Genomic DNA, 26,211 nt, shown 5'->3' on the forward strand with positions numbered 1-26,211 from the left:
ATTCGGTATTGTTCAGCTCTAATCAAAGTACTTAATGACAGTGAAATATATGGAAAGAGAAAGTCACATCATCCCATAACAGAAAACAATATTTCATCTGATAGTTGCTTCATCTTGATAAGAAAATCCATTCAGTGCCTTCGTAAAACGTTATCAGGAACATTTCGAAAAATAAACCAGGAAGACGGGAAGACTCCATATTGGATTATTCCAGTTTACAAAAATCTTCAAATGGTTTTATACGTTGTGCGTTAACTACCATGCCTTTCATAGCTTAAAGAGCTTCCCATCGTACACAAAAGTACGGACAGATATTTCTCCGATGTGCACACCTCGGTGACATTCCACTCAAATGTAAGTACATCTTTATGATATTTATATGAAGAAGAAATATTAGAGAAGGCAATGTCAAATCATAAAACTTCGAATAAGAACAGGTTAACCTGATAGTTGATCTATCTTCACTATAAAAATAACAATAAGTTCCCTTTGGAAAATGACGCGGAATAATATAGAAAATGTTAAATCATTACGTTGCAAGATTTCGTCTCAATAAAATTCGACTGTATTTAGGCTGTGCGTTAACGATGTTGCCGCAAGTCTTTTTTTTTTAACAATGGCCCGTTCCGTCAAAAGATTAGCATTGAACTACCTAAATTCGTTTAATTATAATTTACGTACTATAAATATTAATATGGAAAGCAAAACTCATATCCTACAACCAAAGAAAAAACTGTTGATCTGATAGTTGGTCCTCCTTGACAATAAAAATATTTTAAAAAATCAGGGAAATGTCGTTAGCAGGAACACAACGAAGAATAAACCAGAAAAATTGAAAATTTGTTCATTATAAAATCTTAGTTTAATTAGGATTGAAAACAAATCATGAACTTACGATGGATGATCTCCACGTTAGTGCTTCTTACAAAACGGCACTAGCCAACTAGCCCATTCTTACAAACAAAAATCAAACTCCATGTGAGTATTCTACTTGGAATGCATAACGCTTGAATCTATGATTCACATCCCAAAACAGCTGATTGTACGCAACACTACGATCAGATTTGTCTCCGGTGTAAGTCATTCCCATGAGTTTCAACAAAAAGGAACATTCCATTGTACACAAAAGAACGAACAGATATGTAGCCGCTCTGTGATATCTCGGTGATGTTCAACTCTAATCTAAGTACTATATAATATTTATATAAAACATATTTAGAAAGACCAGGCCACACAATAGAAAGAAAGGCGAATAACAAGATATTGATCTCATAGTTGATCCATCTTGACAAAAGTACAATCATTATTCTCGAGAAAAAAGTGCATTTTCCTTTTAAAGTAGTTTAGAAGGTGTAAGTTTGAAAGAAACAAGAAAACATGATCATAATCACTGTGTGAGTATTCTTCCCTGAGCGTATAATCTTTGAATCAAAGATACATCTCCGAGAAATCAGTCAATTGTACGCAACACAACGATCAGATTTGTCTCCGGTGTAAGTCATCCCTATTAGTTTCAACACTAATCTAAGTACTATATAATATTTTTATGAAAACGAAATATTTGTAAAGGGGAAGTGATATCTACAGCAAAACAACGTATTATAGATTTTTAGGTGCGTTAAGAACAGAGAAATAATGATGTTGTCCCGTTTTCTAGTAAATTACTCTGGATAATGAACGCCAAAATACATAAAATAGCATTAATCATCTATTCCTGTTAATTAGTGATACATATACACAAGGCATACTTTGAATGAACGTTTATGTAGTTACAATCATAGTAGAACTATTTTTTACTGTAGATGTATAACGTATATCTGTGCTTACCTGTAGACATATACGATGGCTATCACAGAGGGGACGAGTATTATGGCAATTACGATCATCACCACCGTCATTATGTTCTTCGTGTCTGCAGAAATGACAGTAAGATGCACAAATATATTAATATTAACAACCAAACTACGTAAGTCGATTAACTTCACCGCACTCGGGTGCATGTTATTGTAATTTTAACATGACATACTTTTGTTTATAACATATGTACTAACTTTTAATATGTTATACATTTGGAAATTTGGCTTAGATACAAGATTTCGTCGAATTGATTTTTTCTTTTTGCACCAATTAAAAATTGCCCAAATGTTTTTCGCGCCTGCCCCTCGTCGTATGTAGCAAAGGCGAAACGCGACGAGCAGCCGGCAATGAGATTTGCTCTACTTCCAGTTACAAAGGGTTCTAGACAGGGTAAAAAGGTGGAGGTCCCGGTGCCCCCTGTGTATCCCTTGTTGATACTGATCCCTTACCGAACCCCGCAGATCACCCTACTGTCACTCGCTTCCCGTAACTCCTCCGACAGACGAACAGTGACTCGGTCTCTTTGAAATCGTGTCCTGGTTTGATGAGGTCGGAAGCCTTCTCTGAAGAGGTCGGCTTCATGTGATTCCGTTGAGGAATTATGTAACAGAACCCGCGTAAAATGGTTGGAGTCCTCTTTATAGTCAAATGTTTTACTTCATTTGGTCTGGTAAAACAGAACTTTTTAAAAGGGTTGTTTTATATCAGACTTTCGTCACTGGGGATTTGGGTGTGGTTTATTTTCCCAGCAAACAGCAAACTATCCACTAAGGCAACTGTTCGTAGCAGTAGAAAATGAAGGTCTGCCATATTCTTATTTTTGCAGATTTTGGGGTGGCTTATATGTGCGTCGTTGGGTTCCAGATATGTTAGGGAACTCGGCGTACTACGTTCGTTGTGGTGTTATTGTTAGCATCACTGAAGCATTGCATTACCAATAGCTTTCTGTGGATTTGTCTCGGCCCTCTAATATTCAGAAGATCATATTAGAACAAGCTGTTTGACCGAGCTGTCCGCACAGAATCGTCATCCGACCGATGTATTGTGATCTGTACATTCTAGGTTACATAATACAAGGCTTTTTCGGACATGATTACTGGTGACCGATCATTGATCAGTGACGTTTCGGATTCCGCTTAGCGCATTACTTAAAAGCACCGGCAAATAACATAGCAATATGTTGAATTGTGTGTATGCGGTCCGTCAAATCGATGAAAGCTACAACCGACGATGTCTGGTTAAAGAAAATAAAATACATAAAAATGATTGAATTTTGGTATAAATGGCACACCGAGAGTTGAAATGTTAAATAACAAAAGTGAATTCGTTTGCTGTTCTACCTGGAATGTGTTAAAAGAACCCCTTCAAAGAAAAATCTCTGTTTGTCCGATACAATTGTCAATCACTTAATTGATCATAAACGGAAAATAAAAACATCGTGTTTTTGTTTCGTTGTTTATCATTGTTTGACCTTGTAGTAATAAGAAACAATCAATGAATGAAGTAATTTCCTCCTCGAATAAAAAAAAACTATTCAACTTGTTTGCCTGTATGTAGGAAAAACAGAAAAATTATGAAAGAGAAGTACACTTCCGGGTTTTACTTTAACAATTCAAAGCATAACAAGCTCCAAGACGTTGGAATTACATTTTCTCACGAATGGCATTAATAAAGATTCTTTAAGAAAAGTATAGTGGATTAACTTCTGTTGAAATGCTTTTAGAAGTTTTGACAAATGAAACCTTCTAATCGATACGATACAATACAATTTTGAAAACTTTCTTTGGATTTTTTTGGACCTTATAGTGTTCAATAAGAATATTAATGTGGTGATTGCATTCATTGATCGATTAGCATTAAACTTACTTTCGTGAACAATTTACTAGTTATAGGAAAAATAGCTAGCAATAATTTTACTTTATAGTTTTCATGTATAGTTTACTATAAGATGGTAAAATTTGCCTACTACCTTCAAACGAATGAAAAATCAGCATATAAAACGTCCGCATAACGTCCGAAATAAGTGTTTCCAGTGAAAATGAGATACCAAATCTTATTTCTTTAAAATAGTACTCGCACTTTTTTCAAACAACTTAATTATTATTTACACCAAATTTTCCTGACTTTCCCTTCGATTGGAAAAGGTAGCTTGTGTGAGCTAGATGGAGGTTTTTATTGATTCTCGTTATAAGTGGAACTAAAATCAATGAGGTTATTTCTGTTTTGAGAACATCAAAAAACATGGATCTGTCTGTCTAAATCACGTCAAAATAATATTAAACAAAATATGACTTGTTAGGATAAATAAAAATTAAACCCTGTCTGTTCATTTTCTGATGATCCTATGTTAGCTAGATTAACGAAATAGTAGACTAAAACTTTGATGATCTTCCAGGCAAGATTAGAGCGTGTTGCGTAGTTACATAATGATAAGGTCACATGAGATGTAGTTTCCTAATACTGCATTGCTAAAGAAACTGTTAGATGTGCTGCTGTGATAGTACTTGAGATGACAGTGCCATGGATTCACAACAAACCCATGAGATCATTACGTCTTGCCCCCCCCCCCTCCTCACAGGAACTGTTAGGTCACAACCACGTTTTTCATTTCACGTCATGAGAATTACCATCAAGCTTCTATACAGTCTTATATTTTAAATCCAACTATGAATCCTAGGATGCCGTCTTTCATTACAATTTTGGTGTACGAAATGAAACCACACTGAAAAAAAAAATAATTCTCCAGATTATGCAATTTGTAACATTGGAATACCAATAATTTGTTTAGCTTTTGTTCCCCTAAACCTTAACAGTATTTAATATCTATACGTTGTACGTGTTTCTGTACGTTTAGCTGAACGATTGCAAATAATATGTACAACAAAGTAAGGTTGCATCTTGAATGAGTTTCACAAATGTGGTGACTCAGGAACGGGACCTCTTCGTCTATCCAACAATACCTAAGGTCAGAGAAACTGGAGGAATGAAAACACGAGTAACAAATATTTATTACAGCTTTATACTTTAGTATGTTTCATAAACTATGTTGTTTGTATTGTTTTCTTTAGTATTTGGAAAGTGGGTTAAGATATTGTCTGCCAGCAATGTTCTTACAAGCTTCATAATATACAAATATCATAAGAGTGATGACTAACCTTGATCGGTTCTAGAGATGTTAAATTCACATCTGTCATCGTACTGTGATGTAGAAAGGGACTCCAACGGTTCCTGAGTAGCGATGCATCCAACAATTGAGTTCTTATCACAAGAAGTAACGTACACTGAAAGCTCTTTAGTTCCGTTATTATCTGTGTAATATTTCTGATAATCACAGCCCTCGGGTTTGATTACTTCCAGATTTATCGGTGGATACCCGCCAGTTATTGAACCAGATAGGACGACGTGGTATGATGTAGATGGAGATGAGGAGGGGCCTTCACAAACCAGAGTTGTAGGAGGCTGATAGACTGTAAAGAATTGATATATGTAAATGTAATGAGTGAGTATACGGGAGTTATCATCAGTCAATGATAGAAGATAAAGTACAAACATCGTCTCGTTGAAGGTTGAAGATGGAGTAAGTGAAATTAGCCTTTGTAACTCAAGGAAAGTAGCACGAGTAATCCTCATTAACTTAAGTAAATGTTTATAGATAGAGAAAATTTCCTTCTTTACCTTTATTATACAAGAAATGACATTGCCAATTAAAAATTGCCGACATAATGGGGGCTAGAAATGAAGTATAGCAATATTACGTTAAATCATATTATTTAAGTGGTGCACTCGTATCATAAAATACAAGGACTTAATGTAAAGAATGTAAAGAAAACTGGTGATGCTCTCACATGCAATAGGAAAATTAACATGACTCCGTGAGCATTCTACCTTAATTTTAATCAGCTATGAATAATTCACGAATGCTTCCACAATGTGACGTTACAATGTAGACATACACCTAAGCCTCGTCAAATGCATGACTAAGTTAAATATATTTCATCTAAAGCATTAAGCAAAAGTATTACTATAGTAATATACTATAATAGAATATCCTGTTTACATATAAAATCAATTATATTATATTTATCGAATTTTTGAGATGCCACAAAAACAAGATTAGAAGACACAGAAGCTATCCTTAATACATGTGCACAGACTGAGGGAGTAATACTGTACTTAATGTATTAATAATCTTGTTACGAGTTCAATTATTGAAATACGAACATGTTGTAAGGCAAGACAAGACGTTAAAATGTAAAAACCCATAGTTACATCCGAACTACTTGTACTTGTTTGTAGACATGTTCATTGATGGCTATCGCCATCGGTAATAGTATATTAAAAAGTAAAAACTGGCAAATCAGACCTTGTTATGAACTGCATGGACTGCTTTTTTCTAAGTTTTTTTTTTATTCGTTTAAAGTGATAGTGTGTGCCGTAAATTTAAAAACTACTAGCCCTACCGACGGAGAAATTATTCAAAATATGATACCAAAATTATCAGTATCCCACGAAATGTAATTTTAAGTGATGGGTAAAAAATATATTCGATTTCGATCCACAAATATTCCAGACATATTTCATTTCTTTGTTTTTCTCCATAAATTAAGAAAGAACTGGAAATATCAATGAAATTTGGTATGATAAAACATAAATCAATATCATCTCACAAAGTTGCTCTACGGAGTACTAAGCGTTTTATGATTGCTAACTGCATTCTTTTGTTCCGTTCGGTTACAACAATTTACTTGGCCAATATTTCCGGTATTTTATCCAGCCAACTCCTCCCTGTTCATACAAATTATGTGTTTTGCCACTTAAATCAGACGAGATATGAAAATGGTAAGACACCGGTGACCTAGAACGCTGGTTGCAGATATCAGATAACGGTATGGCTTACCAGGATATGTCTTTGGAACTTCCCAAGCACAACTATCAGGGAAACCTGTGATGGACATGAAGCCCAAGTGTCCCTGGGTAGCAAAACAGCCCACTGTTGAATTACCACTACACGAGGTAATATAAATCTTTAACACATTATCTTTACCTTCACGTGAATAATGCTTCTTAAAACTACAGTCATTTGGTTCAAGAACGTGCAAGTCTACAACTGGATATGCGTCTGGGATGGAAAATGTCAGTTCAAATTTATTGTCATTATTCGGATGTAGAAAAAGATTTTTCCTTTCACAGAGGAGAGGTGAAGGAGAATGATAAATGGTGAACAGACGGTATGTCGAACGAGAAGTATGTTATATATATAATCATCGAGCAATGACACATGGTAGGTTCAAGCATCTTCTGGTTGGTGGTTTAGGATTGAAAAATCAAAATCATGAAGGTACGATGGATAATCTCGTTGTGAGCCTTCTACTTGAAATAAATAACGATTGACTGTGTGATTATCATCCGACCAGAACAGCCCAGTGTAGGCAAAAGTACGGGTGGATGTTTCTCCGGTGTGGGCCATCTCAGTGAAGTTCAACTCTAATCAAAACATAATTATATATTTATATGAAAATGAAATATCTCGAAAGACAAAGTCACACCCTACAACAGAACAACAGTCTGTCGAGTTGGTAGTTGATCTTGAACATTGAAATCACAATCGGTACACTCGGAAAAAGACATTAACTGCAACATGAAGAAGAACAAATCAGAAAAATGTAAAATCTCCATTTTTAAAGAGTTCTTATCTTTACAATCTTTACGCTGTACGTTATAACCATCGTTGATTAGCTCTGCAGTTTAATCTCCTTACGAAACTAATAGTAGACAGTGGGTATTCTTCAAGCGATTAAGGTTCGTGCGCAAGCTCGGAAGCATTCACAACATGTATTATCACTATAGCCACGCGTCTAAGATCTCTGATACTAAAATAGTAAAATAAAATATATCAAACAGTTTTTTCAATGAAATTATATAAATTTCCTTTCTTTGTTGATAGAGCTGTGTCGACTATAAATTTGGAAGAACAACGTATTCGTCCGAGCCTCTTTCGTTAACATGAAGGTTGCTTGATGTGAAGTGGTTGGTAGTTGTAGTAACTATGACAGATTCCAACAAGGATGGCATCTTACTTACAAACATTTGCCACAATTTCTTGAACATCCGGGTTCTTATCATACATGACAGCAGATTATTTCCATTACATTTGACTTTTACACTGACGTCCTCTGCAAATATAATTGCACAATCATGAACATAGTATCAATTTCCATCAGCTCAATGATGGTGTTTTACTCTGTTAAAGTTTGTAATGTCTACTACAAATGGTGAGAATAGGCGTAAGGGGTGGGTGATACAATGCGAAAACAGAACGGTGAGCATAGTGAGCAGTAAAAGCACGTGTTTGGGAATTGGAGCGAACAAAATAATTCAACTAATCTTAAATGTTTTCTTCACTCCCCACTTATTGAACAAGAATAATGGGTTTTAATTTGTCTATCGAATTTAGCTTTACAGAAAACAGATGTGGTTAATACTTATAACATTAATATTTCTAGATTGAATTACTGACAAGGAACATAATTTAAAGGGTTCCCGGACAAATCCCCCCGGGACGATCCCCTTCCTCGGAAATCTCGACGATTGATTGATAGCCGATGTAGGCGGGGTTTAGGCTATTAGTCTAGTAAAAATGAGGGTGAACCTAGAACTAACTGCAATAGAAGATTCCATTTTTCATATTGTTGTTGTGTCCCCACTGAAGCATTTAAAGAAATTGTTCGAAGCCCCGCCTACTCATGAATATTGATGCCATTGGCACCACAAACAAAAGGCACCATCTACGCACTATTGGTAACCTACCAACCAAGTATGGGCTGATCGGATTTTGCATCGTTCAGTTATCGTGATTACAAGCCGGCGCCACAGACACACACACACATGCGTGACAGAAATTCCTTTGCCTCTGGTAAGGAATAAAAAAGAGTCAAAGAAAAGTCTACCCGGAAACAAATGCAGCTATTGTGCGCGCGAAGTACGCAGAATATGTTAAGGTTATCTAGCTAACATGCATGTGGAGGGGGCATTGCTGTCATGCACAGAGACTCTATCTTATTGGTACCCAATACATCTAATAGTTATCAATCATTTGAGTGCCTGGAATGTGTGATGCAGACTACTCCTGTGCGCCTAGTGACCATCTACAGGCCACCACCATCAAAGACAAATGGTAACAACTTTAGAACTTTTATGGAGGAAATAACTGCTTATTTTGAACTTCTCGTCATATCCACCGGTATTCTCCTTGTCCTTGGAGACTTTAATCTACACATTGACAAGCCAGCAGATAAGGAGGGAGCGGAGTTCATTTCTTTAGTGGAGTCACTTGGAATGACTCAACATGTGACTGGGGCTACGCATCGTGGTGGGCACACGCTGGATTTGGTACTGACCAGGAACATGGATAACATTGTGCCACGTGTTGCTGTTGAGGATAAATGTCTCTCTGATCATTACCCTGTGTTCTGTGTGCTACCCCTACACTGCCTTATGCCTAAAACACAGGTAATCACCTACAGAAGGACAAAGGCCATCCAGCCTGACAGCTTCATCTGTGATATTAGTGCCTCATCTCTTGCTTCAATTTCAAGTGACACTCCAGCAGACAATGCCATCAGTCTGTATAACTCTGTCCTATCTTCCATCGTGGACAGTCATGCCCCAAAGAAGACCAGACGCGTCCCGGTGCGTTCACAGCCAGACTGGTATACGGCTCTGATAAGAGAGGCCAAGCAGCAGCGGAGGCAGTGTGAGCGGCTGTGGCGAAAGACCAGGCTTACTGTGCACAGAGATATGTTCATCGAAGCTAAGCGAAAAGTTAACATCATGATAGCAGAAGCAAAGTCAAGTCACTTCCACAACATCATCTCTGAAAATAGCGGTGACTCCAAGAAGCTCTTTTCTGTTGTTAGCAATCTCCTTGGTAGGAAGGCAACACCAACATTACCCCCCGACAAGGATTCTAAGGACCTTGTGCATGAGTTTAGCACATTTTTCATTGACAAGATCACCAGAATTAGAGCCAGTATAGTCAGTGAAGGGAAGTCAAAATCCTTCTCATTGACAGTGCAGAAACCGCCATCTTGTGCACTAGATATGTGGGAGCCAGCTACAGAGGATGAACTGAAGCGGATCATAATGGCCTCCCCGTCTAAGAGCTGTGGCCTTGATCCGCTGCCTACAAATCTCCTTAAACAGTGTGTGACACCTCTCTTGCCAGTTATCAGCACTATTGTGAACAACTCCCTCATAACTGGCGATGTACCATCCGCTTTCAAGCTCGCCCATGTGACGCCACTCATCAAGAAACCCTCGCTGGATCCTACCGTTCTCTCAAATTATAGGCCAGTGTCAAACCTTCCATTTGTTTCAAAGATTCTAGAAAAAGTTGTGTCATCCCGTCTCACATCCTATCTTGAACACAATGGTCTACAGGAGACTCATCAATCTGCCTACAGGAAACACCACAGCACCGAGACTGCCCTCGTGCGCATTCAGAATGATGTGATGGTAGCTCTTGGAGGTCAGAAAGCGTGCCTGATGGTTCTGTTAGATCTTTCGGCCGCTTTTGATACGGTCGACCACCGCCAGCTTCTTAGTACACTCAGTGACCTTGGTGTTAAAAGTAGCGCCTTAAAGTGGATGACATCATACCTCAGTGATCGCCAACAGATTGTGTGTCTGGGAAAGGATTCTTCTGACCCTCAGACGTTAGAATGTGGCGTGCCCCAGGGTTCGGTCCTGGGGCCTGTGCTCTTTACGGTATACACGTCTTCACTGGGTCAGCTCCTTCGCTCGCAGGACATGGACTATCACTTCTATGCAGACGACTCGAGTCTCTATCTTATGTTCCATCCCAATGACATTTCTATCACTGTGCACCGTCTAGAGAAGTGCATAGCCTCAGTTCGGCAATGGATGTCACACAAATGCCTGAAAATGAATGACTCAAAGACTGAGGTGCTTCTAATATCAAAGCATCTGGCCAGGAAGATAGAGTGTCCAAGCATCATTATTGGTGACCATCAGGTGGAGCCTAGTGATATGGCAAAGAGCATCGGTGTCATAATGGACAAACATGCCTCTATGGAAGACCATATAACATCTGTGTGTCGGTCTGCTCAGTACCATCTCTACAACATCGGAACAATACGAAAATACCTCACCAGAGAAGCCACAGAGCAGTTAATCCATGCTTTCATAACATCTAAACTGGATTACTGCAATGCACTTTTCTGTGGACTACCAGTTAAACAAATAAAACGACTGCAAAGGCTCCAAAACATAGCAGCAAGGATCGTTACACTAACAAGAACATCTAATCATATTACCCCAATATTGCATGAACTTCATTGGCTGCCAGTATCACAGCGGATTAGGTTCAAAGTCCTTCTTCTTGTGTTCAAGTGCCAGAACAACATGGCACCTCCATACCTGCAAGATCTGATCCGTCTTTATCAGCCAACAAGAGCCCTACGTTCTGCTGGTCATAGTCGTCTGGAGGTTCCGATCACCAAAACAAACAGCTATGGGAACAGAGCTTTTTGCGTGGCTGGGCCACGCCTCTGGAATGAGCTGCCAGCTGAAATGAAAACTGTTCCTACTCTCACGACCTTTAAATCAAAGCTGAAAACTTTCCTTTTTAGACAGCATTACTGCAATTTTTAAACTATGTATTTAAATTTCTTTCATGTGCAATACTCAAACGTGCATGTTTTTTTTTTTTTTTTTTTTTTCATACTCATTTATATTGTATTTAATTCTGCATTTTTTACTACATATTTTGTGTCATATTTTTATATTTCTTATTTGCTGTTATATAGCGTTTTAGAGCACTTTTGTGGATTTTACGCTTTACAAAATAAATTATTATTATTATGTGGAAGGAGTAAAAAATTCTCACAGCATCAATGCAGCCAGTGCGCTCCAAGCGCGACAAATCTATTTTTTCACAAATTTAATAAATTTAACTTCGCTGTTACTTTTTTCTCAGTTGAGTTGGGCCTGTTGGTTATGCTTATATAACATAATATAGTACGCACGCACAGTTCGTCCCAATTGGGTGCTCCCGATTGACAATTATCTGTGGGCCAATATTGTCCAAGGGGGGGGGGGGGATTCCTGATGGAAATTGTCCGAGCGGGTAATTGTCCTGGGTAAGTCCTGTGGGGTCCGGTTGGGAGTCGACCGGGCTGGGAATTGTCCAGGGGGAGTTTTCTGGTGTGGGAATTGTCCGGGGGGTATTCTTCCAGGGGGAGTTGTCTGGGGGTAATTGTCCGTGGGGTAATTGTCCAGGGGGCGTTGTCCGGTCACCTTTTAAAGAGTCTGAAGTCGTACAACCTGAATACAATACCCTCTGAACAAGGATAGTGGGTTTTAACTTGACTATCACACGTTGCTTTACAGAAATTGTACGTGGTTAAATTTAAAATGGTGAGTGCTGGGAGATCATAATACTGATTAAAGTTAATATTACTAGATAACTTACTAACTGACAATGTATTACAGGTTCTCGTAAAATATGGATGTGAACTGAAGATAGTAAACGTAGGAAAGATAATGTCGCTCGTTCCATTATTTAAATATGCCATGAACTCACCCTATATCTTCACAGATTCGATACACACCAAAACCCACTGAAATAACAACAGTCCAATTTTCTTACAAGAATAGGTTGCTTCAACTAAGTCACTACACAATGCATTAAAGACGATAGGTACTGCCCTCGTTACATCAATACTTGCTAACTATTCATTGGCTCTTTTGCCAAAAGCCTATGTGAATCATGCAATGGTGCCGTCTTCCATGTAATATACCTAGCATATGTTCTAATGTAGTTATATTCGCCACTACATGCAGTTATCCGTTCCTCAAAATACATAAAAAGACTATTTATAAACACAGCAAGGCTTAAAGATGAACGATAGTGATTTTTCAGCATCGACGAAAAAATACGATTTTATTCAAGAGTATTCTAGTTGGTTTCCATATTACACATGTGAAAATTCAAGTCAATCCGATGTTGGGAAAGGCTTAAAAAAAATTCCTAAACTCGTTGATTTTTTAAACAAAAAATGGGCTTTTCGCGAACAGCGATATGATGATCACGTGATCTACAGTGACATGTGACGTCATTATGATGATAACAAAGTGAGCTCGGCCTAGTGTACTCAGGTGTACTTCAGCAGTGTGCACTTAGTGTGTAAGTTTAGTTGCAACCTACTCTATATTGGACTCGACAAACAACCTAAACCAGAGAGGAGATTTGATACACTGCGTGAGACATTTAACGGTCTAATTTTAATAAGGTGTTATTATTGTTCCTGCTTTTTCTTGTCGTTTTAGTGAAGCCGACTGCCCCAATGTAAATTACGGAATAATCGGTCATAGAGCCATCTCGGGCCCAATTGAAATTTGCGTGTGGCAAGGTCACTAAAGTAAAAAAAGTTTGAAAGATTGATGCTTTTACGCCGCATTATTTATATATATCCCGATAAATGCAACAGTAAGTGTTGGAACTGGAAGACATGTCAGACGTGAACAACCCAATGACTATGTGAGGAGAGAATCCACGTGCAAATTTCAATTGGGGCATGGACGTCGCTTAGGCAGAATTTTTTGGGGCAGAGATGTGTTCATACCCTCCAAACTACTTTAAATGTAATACGAATAGGAAATGTGTGTATGCTCGAGCGAAACAAGACATCGTGTAAGTATTACTTACGGTAGCGCACACTGTCACTTATGTTTGCACAGTGTGAAAGTACCGTTTGCGGACCTACGTGAAGTTGGGCTAGAATACGATTCCTCCTGAAGCCCAAACCACGAGGCATGCATGTGAATAAACGCAATAGGCATTGCATGTAGTGAGAAAATTGTTCGAGCTAGCCTAACTACTCGATTGAGTTCGAATGCGGTTGTATTTCAAGCTCAGTGAAACCTTTCTGTTGGATTTAATGACGCACGGAACAAGGAACGTTTATGTTTTACAGTAGGCCTAGTACAAGCGAATCTACTTTGTTTAGAACTTTGGATTTTCTTTCGGATGTTATACTAAACTACGTTTGAGACTATCATCACTATTGTTATTGTGCCAGTTTGACTGGTAAGTGAGCACATTCATACATCACTCTGTATAAAACCCGCCAAAAACGTGATCTTGAGATTTACGTTACTTTGGGTCAGCTTGCGAGTTACCTCTTCAGATATTGGGAAATCGTTGCGAAATCGCCGCAAATTTCGTAAAAAAAACTTGTAAACACGTGGTGAAGAAATCAAGAAACACCATGATATTCATTATCTATTTATGTCTTGAACATTACGCCGGAAAATAACAGTTATGCTGACACGAAATGCACGCACATATGGAAAGCCGTTTTAACATTTAATAAGGAATTTCAGATATCTCGAAATAATTTCAGATATCTCGAATTCATTTTCAGATATCTCGAATTCAATTTCAGATATCTGAAATTTCCCGATTAAATGTTAAAATGGCTTTCCATACGTGCCATTTTAACATTTAATCGGAAATTTATGCATATGCATTTCAGATATCTCGAATTCAATTGCAGATATCTCGAATTCAATTTCAGATATCTCGAATTAGAATTGCAGATATCTTGAATTCAATTTCAGATATCTGCAATTAAATTTAAGATATCTGAAATAGAATTTCGGATATCTCGAATTCAATTTCAGATATCTCGAATTGAATTTCAGATATCTGAATTAGAATTTCAGATATCTCGAAATCTATTTTAGATATCTCGAATTCAATTTCAGATATCTCGAATTGAATTTCAGATATCTGAATTAGAATTTCAGATATCTCGAATTCAATTTCAGATATCTGAAATAAGAAACAATTTCAGATATCTAAAATTCCCGATTAAATGTTAAAATGGCTTTCCATACGCACAGCTCCGTACTGAACAGTTCACAACAGAAAAGATCATCACAGTGACGTCATTCACTGACCTGAGGGCTGTTCAAGGTCGTTGCAGTGTTTGCAAATTCCTAAATTACGGAGACGAAAAAACGATGTTTTAATTCCCTTTTTTATAACTTTCCGGTGTGCTATTTGGAAAATTAAAAAAATATGTTGCTTGGTAACATATAAACTACATTATATATGAAAATCAGAGATTTGTTTTCTGTCACTATCGTTCTACTTTAACTGTATCACTGTACTAAAGTACTTGTGGGTTTGTACGATAACGTTGAAAGTTCACAAATATGAACAAGGCAAAGGCAGGTATGCCAGGAGGTGCCTGCATGATGGAGCTTGGGGTCAGGGAAAAGAAATCCCTCGACCATACCCACCAGCCCACTGACTTCGGAGCAGCGAGTGCAAGGAAACACTTTGAAAGAGCTAAAACTCATATTGGATTAAAATTGTGTACTTTAACATTAACAGGGAACTAGCAGTTAGAAAAGTACGTTGCTTGATTTGGTGCGATTTAGTATTCGGAAATTGTTCTTAATCTGAAGCATTTTCTAAGGTGGTGGTTTTTTTTATATGCTAGACGATGACTTTAAAAATGATGAATAGACAGCCGGATTTTTCTTTCAAAGCATTTGCGTACACGGTTAATAAAATAAATGACAAAAGACTCACCTGGATTACTTTTAGAGATATTAAATTCACATCTGTCCGAATACTGCGGTGTAGAAAGGGACGCCATCGTTTCCTGTATAGCGATGCATCCAACAGTTGAGTTCTGATCACAAGACGTAATGCCAACAGAAAGCTCTTGAATACCGTTTTCATCCGTGTAATGTTTCTGAAAATCACAACCTTCGGGCTCAAGCATTTCCAGATTTATCGGTGGAAACCCGTTTGTTATTGAACAGGATATAGTTACGTGGTAGGAGCCAGATGGGGATGAGGAGGGGCCTTGACAAACAAGAGGTGTAGAAGTTTGGTATACTGTAAAGAGATGATAGGTGTGATGAGAGTAAAGAGTATACGGGGAGTCAGCATCAGTCAATGACAGATGATAAGTACCAGCATCCTCTCGTTGAAGGTTTGAGATGGCGAAAGAAAAATCAACCTTAGTAATTTTAGGCCGGTAGTTGGACCGCTCTTCCTCGATATAGTCTACTTTTTCTTGAAATAAATATCGATTGACTGTCTGATTCAGTCTTATTTGTATACCGTTGTAGGAGTAAGCCCCTTTAGAGGGAACGCCTCCATTAGTACGTCCGGTAAAGTTCATCACTACTCGTAAACCATATAAATTTACATATATTTCATTTATAGATAATTTTATATGATCTCTATTAACAGCAATATCCGGGAACGGAAGTCACAGCCTAGCATAGCGTAGCATTCCTTTGAATTTACTATTTTCCTTCTGTGCAGTGATAGTTACAACCGATTACGTTACAAGCATATAATACCAGGAGATGCAAGAACTTTGAAACAATGAAACCATCCATGTTTTGATAACTAAAGCCTTTTGAAGTTGTCCAATGTCGCAGACGTGCGTTTGTAGCTACATTCATTTGACAACCCATATAATATATATGAAGTGATGTTTGTTTCAATGCGCATGCGTGAATTTGCCTTCAACTGCACACAACTGGAACTAAATTTCGGACATTAAAACATGCAAGAGTGTGTTTCAGTTTAAACATCATTGTATTTTTTATTTGAGCAGTTATATTAGCTATAAAGTAATGCTTTTAATATAACATTGTTATTTAATTGAAATAAATATATGTGTGTTTATATGCGTCTGTGTGTGAAGGGTTCGTTGTCATGGTTTCGTGTTATTGCTATCGATTTCATTCTTATACGTGGCTTTTGAAACAGTACCCTCTAGTAACCTCAAATCGAGTTTTAGTATGTAACAAATGTCATTACAGACCTATACTTGTACTGAATTAGACAAAGAAAAACACATGACGGGAACACAACGTTGGACTTCAAATAAAGCACTGACAGAGCCAAGGCATATAGACATTATTTTCACAATTTTAATGTGACACAAAACAGACTGACTATACCTGTACAGTTTAAATATAACAGGATCGTGGACTCATTAAGTATAACGCACTCACAAATAGCAACTCCATGATTTACCTTCCGTTTTATTTTTTGGCAGAATCCCTAGACGACCCTAACATATTGATTAATTTATGGAGTTTCATTAATCGCATTGGTCATTGTGTCGTTATCAAGTTATTTATATCAACTTTGCACACCTCGATAACGAGAGTCCATGCCGGCTTTGAACTCAGTTCGTTTTCAAAAAATATGGCAACGCTTTGTCAAGAACTGAATACCAGTCGCCGTTTGGAATGTCCTTTAACACACCTTGCTTAATAACAATCCGTATAATTGTAGTTCTATCATGTGGAAATATATTCAAATTCACTTCAGAAAACGAAACGACACATAATAAGATCCCTGTGGACGAATATGTAAAGTGATTTTATATTTAACTCTCTACAGTAACTTTTTGCTAGATGTTTCAAATCACACTAGATGGCTTTAAGTCAAACATAACAGGGTATGAGCAGATAAATGCTAGATAGAGCTTACCAAATAGACGGTAGGTGTGTTGCATTCCATTCGGGCCGGCGGTTGAGTCGCTGTTTGTAGACTTAAGGTCAACTTGATACGTTCCAGCATCGTCTAGTTGGATGTTTAGGATTGAGAAATAAAAGTTATAGCAGTAATGCCTATAGTTAAAATAGAGGTTTTCTGCTTTGAATAGATAACGATCATAATTATGATCTTCATAATACCAGAACATTCCAGAGTAAAGAAAGGGAGCTCGAGGAACAGCATCATCGGTAGCCAGCTCGGTAAAGTTCAAATCTAATCTAAATATATATCTATATTCATATTCATATGATAATGAAATACTTGGAAATGATAAGTCACAGCCAACAACCACTTAACAGTCTGTTGATTTTACTGTTGGTCCATCTTGACAATGATAATCACAATCAATATCTTTGGAAAATGACAAAATTACTAGACAAATGAGAAAACAAGGTAAATCAGGTAAAAATCCCATATCGATAGATTTCAGTAATGTTACAATTATTCACAGTAGTTATTTTGAATGTTGTCACAGCAGTAAATGCAACACTTAACGGCATTCTGTCTGTAAAGCGAGGAGCGCTGTTTATTAATCAAAACAAGGATTCGTTCTTAAGAACCACCTGTACATGCGCACATATGTTTTTTTCATTGGAATAATATATGTGCTGATTCAAAATGAAAGTGATCAGGATGACAAATTATTTTTTTAATAATTAAGTCACAATGGAATTCAATTGAACTTATACTTTGGAGAGAAATAAGTTTGCTGATATCTGTAGTGATATCATAATTTTTTACCTGGTTATCTTAATGGATATAAGCCGTTCAAATAGCTCGCATTCTATACATGCAAGTTGCCCAGATTCACCACTGAATGAGTTCTTACACCTATCTATTAAAGACAGAAAACATGTCTTGGGGCTAAAATGGAGAATCCTTTGAAGGAAGCTTTTTATATTTCAACAACGTTACTACTACCAATTAATACTAAAAATAAGATAATTGTAAGCAGTCAAACTGAGACACCCTCATAGCTTTCGCAATCAATGTATTTTTTTATTACAACCGTACATAGTAGGCAATTAATTGGCAACGAATGTAGTTGTAACCATCTATTGTATTAGTTTAGAGGGAATATTTCTTGTGCACTTTCAATATTTTCAAGTTTGACAAGATAGTGAAAATAATATGATCATATAAGTGAGACTAAAAACCGCTCATTGGTTGCCTAGCTTATTTTCAACAATGCAATGTTTCGGTCGAATGATCCAACAACGATGTTGAGTACATCATGTGCTACGCCTGCCCCCTCCCACCTATAAAGGGGTAAATTTGTCTTTCCTCATCCCTGCCTCCCACCAACCACCAAAGCACATTAAAACGAGTTTGATGGCTATTTAATAATAATAGCCGAAACAACCCGGTAAACATGACGTTGTTAGAAGTGGAGATTTCGTTCATGACTATGATCCATTCCTAATAAATCATGACTATGTTACATCATTTCAGATGACACAATTTGAAACAGTAAAGCTTCTTTAGTATTTTTTTCTACATTTGTTAATTACGTTTCATTTTGATTGGTAGATTTGGCAATCATATAAAATGATTAACAGAGCGTTTGTGATAAATTGGTTAATATACTATAAGGATTACATGTTCAGATCCTGATTGGATCGCTGGGTTGTGTCTTTTGGCTTACTAAATTACTTTTCTGTAACTTTTCTGTTACTTTGTGTAACATGGGACTTAAGGTTTTGGTTATTATCAACATAGTTTAATGCATGGCTCATCCTATACGATTTCCAAGCCGATAATCATGGCTTTTTCAGGTAAAACTGGTAAAGGTGAGCACCCGTTTATCATTATAATTTGATGAGAGTGTTATAATTTCTTACCATATTTTACATTTATGACCAGTTGCTGAGAAGGACTTACAAACAGACTTACCAGTCTATTCTAAACGTTTTCGCCAATAAATTCGTTCACATTTTAACAGATAGTGGATGACACTTTACTGCAGAACGCGTAAAATGTGCAATCTAACATTTGTAAAGGTGTTATAACATACTTCATTTTATACTGATTACCGCTTGTCTCTTATTCACAGTTCAAACCGATCAAGTCATGTACATACGATGGATTTCCCCCAAAAGATCGCGTATTTGGCCCGCCTTTACGCTCCGAGAACAACTGTTTCAATTGCACACGTTTCTGTATATGAATGTGAAATTAAATTACCTGTGACCAGAGGTTTACTGTTGTTACTGTCGTATTAGGGGATTGTTCTTTATACAAAGGTGCTATAAACTTCAACTACAACAATAATTGTTTAGCAGATAGTATGATTCACTTTTCGTAATCATTTGTGACCTTTAAGGTAATAAAATCCAATAAGGGCCGTTATCAATTTGCTCGATTATTCTCTCTAATGACAAGTGGAAAAGCAATAAAAATCCTAGTATATATGTAATCAAAGTAGATTTGTCTGCCTCTGTGTGCTTGCTTGTGTGTAGTTTGCAACTTGAAGAGCAGGATTTCTGCGACGGTTGACTCAACTGGGGCTATTTGACACCACTTAAGGCTTTCAAAGAGCAGCGTAGAACATTGGTGCTTTTTACGTGATCCGCCATGCGGGATACAAAACGTCACGGCCAAACGGCACATCCGAACCATCCCATTCTGACAAACGAAACTCAGGTCAAGCGAGCCAAAAAACATAAGCCCGCCGACCTGCAGAGACAAAACGCCCAACCCCCCACTCAAACATTCAAAAAACTACAAAAGGACGACCCGCACGCAGCGAAACGAAAAACCCCTCCCCTAACATACTTCATTTTATACTGATTACCGCTTGTCTCGTATGCACAGTTCAAACCGATCAAGTCATGTAAATACGATGGATTTCCCCCAAAGGAACGCGTATTTGGCCCGCCGTTACGTGTAACGGGAGACCGTTCCTGGTCGTTAGGACAGGGCTTTATTTTATATGGGGTAGACCCTCCAGTTTGTTCGGTTGCTGTGTTGCACCGTATTATTTTTGTTTGATCTATTGTGAAAAAAAACTTGTTTGGAGGAATAGATGTGTGTGGTTTTTAGGGGGAAGGTTGCAGTTGGCAGGTAGTCCTGGAGGCGGTGAAGTGTGACATTCGGCTTCATGCTGAAGGCGATTTTCGCTGTTTATCTGGGGCTGCCTTTTTTGGACTGTGGTGTGCTGGGGGTGTTTCGTTTCGCTGCGTGCTGGTCGTCCTTTTAGTGGTTTTTGAATGTTTGAGTGGTGGTTGGGGGTTTGTCTCTATAGGCCGGTGGGCATGTTTATTTATTTTTTTGCTCGCTTGACCTGAGTTTCGTTTATCAGAATGGCCGTTTGGCCGTGGCGTTTTTGGATCTCGCATGGCGGGTCACGTAAAAAGGACACTACGGTATAGATTCTGATTAAAGTATGAAAAGCAATCGAAATTAGCTTGGAAAATAAAAACAAGAAATATTAGACAGGAAAAGAAAACGACGATTCGATATCTTAGCGAAATGAGTTGTTGGACCCCCGGAAATACATTCCGAGAAGTCATCATTGCATACCGTTATTACTCGTAGTATTCAACGTATTAAATTTATGAGTAATATATTTTGTTAATTTATTGTTGACTCATAGCACTTGTTTGTTCTCTTTTATCCAGGATGACGGTATTTGACAAGTTGCTCTTGTTTAATTATGCACAAGTTGGGCAAAGTTTCAGTTCAAAAGAACGAAAATCTGTTTATCCACCATCAATGGGATAATAGTGATTCATTACCTTACGAATTAAATTGGTTGTTTTGGTACCTTTATATATGGCAAAAGCGGCAAGGGGGAAGGTAAATACAAGCTGAACTAGAAAGAAAAAAAGAGAACTTGAAATAAATCCCAAAGAGTCGACGCTCATCACGGAGATATGCTAGAAAAACGAGAACATATTTGTACCCAATCGTCATGAACTGAACACGTGGAAAGAACCTTCAACGTAAGTAATAGGCGTAAACACTTATGAAAATATATCTGTTATTAATTACAATGTTGTGTATATTTCACACTCATATACGACTACTTTCTACAAAGAATCCTGACAACAACAACAAATTTGAGAGTGTGCCGTCATATTACCAGAATACACTATCCACTAACTGAACAAGAATAATGGGTTTTAATTTGCCTATTGAATTTTGCTTTACAGAAAACAGATTGATTACCACCCGGAAAAGTCCCCCTCCCGGACGATTTCTCCCCGGACAATCCCCCTCCTCAGAAATTTCGACGATTGATTGACAGCCGATGTAGGCGGGGTTTAGGCTATTAGTAAAAATGAGGGTGAGGCTAGAACTAACCGCAACAGAAGATTTCATGTGTTCATATTGTTGTTGTGTCCCACTGGAGCGTGACTGCATATATTCCTTTGCCACTGGCAAGGAATAAAAAAGAGTCAAAGAAAAGTCTACCAGGAAACAAATGCAGCTATAGTGCGCGCGAATTGCGCAGAACATGTTAAGGTTATCTAGTGTTACTACATTGTAAAAGTATTACATTGGTAGCGTGACAGGACGAAAGTGGTAATTCAGATCTCTATGTAAGTAGAGCAAAGTAAACCAATATCTCACACCCTTTATGTGGAAACAATTAAGCGAAAATCACTCTCTTCAGGGTAGTAGACATGGTTTATACACAGAAAACGGAAATAAATAAATATATCACCATTGCACGAGAAACTCGCACAAAGATACTCGTTGTTCGTATCTTTAAATTCGCGATTTTGTTTTCTCAGGTGAGTTGGGCCCGTTCATTATGCTAATAAAAAATAATATAGAACGCACGCGCAGTTTTTTTTGTTAACTAGCGTTATAAAATCGTCACAATTGGTTGCTCCCGATTGGCAATCATCAGTGGGCCAATAGTGTCCGGGAAATTGTCCGAGGGATTTCCAGGGGGAAATTGTCCGGGAGGGTAATCGTCCGGGGGTAATTGTCCGGTGGGGAGTCGATGTGGGATATTGTCCAGGTGGAGTTTTCTCTGGTGGGAACTGTCCAGAGTGGGTATTACCTGGGTGGGTACTCGTCCTGGGGGGTTGTCTGGGGAGTGTGACGTCGTATAACCAGAATACACTTCCCACTTACTGAACAAGGATAGTGGGTTTCAATTTGACTTTCACACGGTTATATTTAAAATGGTGAGTGCTGGGAGATTATAATACTGATTAAAGTAAATATTACTAGATAACTTACTAGCTGACAATGTATTGCAGGTTCTCGTAAAACATGGATGTAAACTGAAGATAGTAAACGTAGGAAAAAGAATGTCGCTCGTTCCATTATTTAAATATGCCATGAACTCACCCTATATCTTCACAGATTCGATACACACCAAAACCCACTGAAATAACAACAGTCCAATTTCCTTAAACTAAGTCACTACACCATTCTTTAAAGACTTTAGGTAGTGCCCTCGTTATATCAATACTTGCTAACTATTCATTGGCTCTTATGTTTAAAGCCTATGTGAATCATGCAATGGTGCCGTCTTGTTATATAACTAGCAATTGTTCTTATGTAGTAATATTCGCCACTGCATGCAGTGCAACGTTTCTTAAAATATTATTATGAAGACTATTTATCAACACAGTAAGGCTTCGCTGTATTACTGTACTAAAGTACCTGTGTGTTTGTACGATAGCGTTTAAAGTTCACAAATATGAACCAGGCAAAGACAGGTACATCAGGAGGCGCCTACATAATGGAGCTCAGTTAGGATCAGAAATAAAGGGTCCCTCGACCATACCCACCAGCCCGCGGACTTCGGAGCAACGCGTGCAAGGAAACACTTTGAAAGAGCAAAAACTCATATTGTATTACAGTAAATTGTGTACTAACGATAACAGGAAACTAACAGTTACAAAAGTGAATTGCTTGTTTAGGTGCGATTTCGTATTCGGAAATTGCTCTCAGTCTGTAACATTTTCTTAGGGAGTGGGTATTTTTATATGTTAGGCGATGACTTTCAATGTTTTGCGTACACGGTTAATTAAATAAATGATAAACTCACCTGGACTACTTTTAGAGATGTTAAATACACATCTGTCCGAATACTGCGGCGTGGAAAGGAACGCCAGCGATTCCTGGGTAGCGATGCATCCAACAGTTGAGTTTTCATTACAAGACGTAATGTCAACAGAAAGCTCTTGGATACCGTTATCATCTGTGTAATGTTTCTGAAAATCACAGCCCTCGGGCTCGATCATTTCCAGATTTATCGGTGGAAACCCGTTTGTTATTGAACAGGATATAGCTACGTGGTAGGAGCCAGATGGGGATGAGGAGGGGCCTTGACAAACAAGAGGTGTAAGAGGCTGGTAGACTGTAAAGAGATGATAGGTGTGATGAGAGTAAAGAGTATACGGGAAGTCAGCATCAGCCAATGACAGATGATAAGTACCAGCATCCTCTCGTTGAAGGTTTAAGATAGAGAAAGAGAAATCAACCTTAGTAACTTCAGGCCAGTAGTGGGATAGATCTTCCTCGATATATTCTACTTTTACTTGAAATAAATATCGATTGACTGTCTGATTCTGTCTGAATTGTATACCGTTGTAGGAGTAAATTGGTTTAGAGGGAACGTCTCCATTAGTACGTCCGGTAAACTTCATCGCTACTCGTAAACCATATATATATATATGTGTGTTATATATAAGTAATTCAATATGATATTTGTAAACAGCAATATCCGGGAACGAGAAGTCACAGCCTAGCATAGCGTAGCAGTCCTTTGAATTTACTGTTTGTCCTTCTCTGCAGTGATAGTTACAACCGATAACATTACAAGTATATAATACAAGGAAGATGGCAAGATGAAAGAACTTTGAAACAATGAAACCATCCATGTTTAAATAATTAACGACTTTTTAAGTTTTCCAACGTCGCAGACGTGCGTTTGTGTCAACATTTATTTTGAAAATTCTTATGAGAGATAGAAAGTGATCTTTGTTACAATGCGCATGCGTTAATTTGCTTCCAACTGTGCATGACTGGAAAATATATTTCCAACATGACAACATGCATGTGCGAGTGTGTTTCCAATTTAAACATCGCTTTGTTTTTATATTTAATTTGAGCAGTTATATAAGCTGAGATTAGGCTAATGATTTTAATATAACATTCTTATTTAATGAAAAACATTTTTTTATAAGGGTGAGTATATGTGTATGAATAGTTTGTTGTCCTTTTGTGCTCTCGCTATTAATTTAATGCTTTTACGTGGCTTTTGAAACAGTACCCTCCAGTAACATCAAATCAAGTTTTAGTATGTAACGAATGTCATTAATATAGTTTCGTACTGAGTTAGACCGAGAAAAACAGAGAATTAAAATGCAACATGGAGCTTCAAATGAAGCATTGACAGAGCATAAGCATATAGCCATGATCTTTATCATGTTAAAGTGATACGTTCATCAAAAACGGATTGACTGTAGATGAAAGTGATGACGCTCTCACGTAAAACATTGTACAAAACTGAATTCGTGAGCATTCTATTTTAATCTGCTCTTGTGACCTGACATGTGAATTCAAAATGCGATGCTACAGTGTAGATAAGAACTTATCAGCAATTGAAGGCTAAAGTATTATCTTCCAAATGAGGTATAAACAAATAATCCGGAGTTACTATTCTGTTTTTTGTGGGGTGCTTTATATTTCAAATCCAGGTGAATGATTATATTCATAGTTCTCGATCATCCGCATTAAATTATTTTTAGTGTTTCTTTATCACAGTTTAAATACAACAGGCTCATGCACTCATTTGGTAGGAAGATTAGTGAAACGCATTTACAAATGGTGAAACCTTTATTACCCTTCCATTGCTTTTTTGGTAGAATCCTTCACCTTTACTTATTGAATAATTTATGGAATATATATATTAACTATGCACACCTCGATAACGAAGGTCCAAGCCGACTTAGAACTCAATTCGTTTCCAAAGAATATGGCAAAACTTTTTCAGAAAACTGAACATCAGTCTCCATTTTGAATGTCCTCTTACCCACCTTACCTAATAATGATCCGTATATAATTGTAGTTCTATAATGTGGAAATATATTCAAATTCACTTCAGAAAACGAAAAGACACATGTCATCCTTGTTAAGGAATAGTTAAAGTGGTTTCTAATGAAACTGTTTGTATTTTTCGCAAACATCTAATCATTTGGATATTTCTGTCAGTTTTTTTTCTTCAATCAAAGTAACTTCTTACATCAATGCATGTAAGGAATTTTAAAATTTACAGTCACGCTTTGCACTCGTCGGCTTTTAGTCATATATAACTGAGTATGAGTAGATTCATGTTAGGTAGAGCTTACCAAATAGACGGTATGTGTGTTGCAATACAGTCGGGCCGACAGTCCAGTCCCTGTTTGTAGCCTTTATGTCAACTTGGTAAGTTCCAGCATCGTCTAGTTGGATATTTAGGATTGAGAAATTAAAAGTAAGAAAGCGATTCCCATGGTCATAATAAAGGTATTCAACTTGGAATAGATAACGATCATAGGTATGATCCTCATTCCACCGGAACGTACCAGAGTAAAGAATGGGAGCTCGAGGAACATCGTCATCGGTAGCCAGCTCGGTGAAGTTCAAATCTAATCTAAATATATATGTATTTTGATATGAAAATGAAATATTTGGAAACGATAAGTCACAGCCTACTACCACATAACAGTTTGTTGAATTTACTGTAGGTCCATCTTGACAGTGATAGTTACGATCAATATCTC

General features: G+C 37.5%; 1 long non-coding RNA gene across 1 annotated transcript in view; it reads right to left on the reverse strand.

The window, feature by feature from the left end:
• The window catches only part of LOC139975693 (uncharacterized), a 153,413-nt gene that overhangs the window by 35,103 nt on the left and 92,099 nt on the right, over positions 1-26,211 (reverse strand). The gene's annotated exons all lie outside the window — the stretch shown is intronic.

Source organism: Apostichopus japonicus, chromosome 11 (genome assembly GCF_037975245.1).
Source record: "Apostichopus japonicus isolate 1M-3 chromosome 11, ASM3797524v1, whole genome shotgun sequence".
Taxonomy (NCBI): Eukaryota; Metazoa; Echinodermata; class Holothuroidea; order Aspidochirotida; family Stichopodidae; genus Apostichopus; species Apostichopus japonicus.